This window comes from Volvox carteri (assembly GCF_000143455.1).
Source record: "Volvox carteri f. nagariensis unplaced genomic scaffold VOLCAscaffold_63, whole genome shotgun sequence".
Lineage (NCBI taxonomy): Eukaryota > Viridiplantae > Chlorophyta > Chlorophyceae > Chlamydomonadales > Volvocaceae > Volvox > Volvox carteri.
Genome location: NW_003307606.1, coordinates 10129 through 11964, shown reverse-complemented (window position 1 = coordinate 11964; position 1836 = coordinate 10129). Strand labels below are relative to the sequence as shown.

At 50.2% G+C, this 1836-nt stretch overlaps 1 protein-coding gene across 1 annotated transcript in view; it reads left to right on the top strand.

Moving 5' to 3' along the window:
* VOLCADRAFT_107321 (uncharacterized protein) overlaps positions 1-1836 on the top strand; it is a gene marked incomplete at its 3' end in the record, with an annotated part of 10500 nt that overhangs the window by 3560 nt on the left and 5104 nt on the right. The window lies entirely within an intron of this gene.

Below are 1836 nucleotides of genomic sequence, written 5' to 3'. Positions count from 1 at the left end.
AGTCACCTAGAGGTGCGGGTTCGGGTGTGTGTGTTTGAGTGTTTGTGTGTGTGTGGGGAGTTTAGGCGCCAGGTGGGTATATGCAAGAAGCAAAGAGTAATGCTGCATTACTCTAGGGTTGGCAAAAATACTATATTTATTTTCCCAAGTAGTATAGTATAGTAAGAAATAGTACTATATATAGTAATATAGTACTATGATACTATTACTAGGCAGGTACACGCTCCCTGTAGAAGGGGGGTTTACGACCAACCGTTGTACCTGAAAATTACACCGTTGGAAAGGTCTTCTTTTGTTCTTTCTAAATATCTACTTAGACATGAGAAAGCAGATCGCTGTGGTCATCCAGATCACTTTTTGTTAGTTCAGTGCCCGGTAGGTGGACCCCAAACCCCATGTCTGAAGGCGTGTTATGGCACATAAAGACATAATCACAGATAGAAGACCCAGTGTTGACAAGACAACACACGGACACCATACTAGTGAAGTTCCTGCACTACAACGGCCCAGTACGTAACCCTCCAATTCAGCAAACTGCCGCAGCTCAATCTATCGTTGCTCAGTCATCAATCTGCGTGTTGTTGCTGGCTGAGTGACGCTGCACGCTGTTTGATAGCCTTGCAAGCACCTTGCTTGATGTGGTGCGCGTTGGCAAAGGATGGGTTCGCGGCGCTGAGCGGCTCATCGCAGAACAGGCAGACTAGCTTTGGTAGACCACCCCACCACTCCACATCGAAGTTGTCCCAAAGACTACCCGTCTTGGCGTTCTTTTTCTGGTTACGTAGCTTGTTAAAAAGCTCGTTCCGAGAACGGAGAACTTCAGGGGGGACGTCTGGACCAGGATGCAAGCCTCTGATCGCCTTGTCATTCTTTATACTGGATTCCTTTGACATTATTCATCAATAACTACGTAGAACAGCTCGAAGACGCGGCTATAGCCCTTCAAAATACAGCTTGACTGCAGATCTCGACTTGGTCCAACTAGTACTGGACACTATCCAAACCCAAATCTAGTACTATCTAGTACTATTTTTACTATACTATTTCACTATGTACGAACGCGGTACGAGCGTCGTAAACTAGTACCAGTTTAGAGCCCTGCATAGTAAATAGTACTATGCATAGTACTATTATAGTATAGTACTCTCTTCTAGTATAGTACCCGTGCCAACCCTAGTAATGCATGATGTGGACATGTGCTGTGTTGCGTTGCGGCTGCAGGTGCTGGTGGTGGGCTTCCTGCGGCCCGAGATCCGGTTCAGTGGGGTGGAGACGCTGCTGGCTCGCATCCGTACGGACACGGCAATTGCCAGGCTGCAGCTGGATACGCCGGAGCTACGGGCGGCGGCGGGAGTGCTGGAGATGGCCTCCGGGGGGGAGCTGTAAAGGAGCAGCAGTCCATCACTCCATCCGTTGCTGCGTTGACTGACAGAGGAGTGGACAGGAGTGGAGCGGAGCTGCGAGGAGGAAGAGGAGGAGGAGGGCTGGAGGTTGGCATTTGAGAGGGTCAAATGGCGCACGTGTGTGAGTGGTGCGTATCTGCAATCCTGGTAGTGGTAGTGGTGGTGAAGGTGATTGATTGCTGCGCTGAAATGCGTGGCGGGGAGGCCTTTTCGGTTTTCGGGCTTATTCCTCCTCCTGGTATGCGATGCGGCACGCCGTTGATGTGTGCTTGTGGTGATAATAGGAACGGCGGCGGTGGTGGTGACGGTGCTGACTATGGTGACGGTGGGGGGATGTCGGAATGGTAACGATGAGGATGTTAAGAGATGTATTCGTGCTTGCGTTGCAGTGTCATGTCCTGCGGTCTCATTGGGTTGTCGTACGTCTGTACGG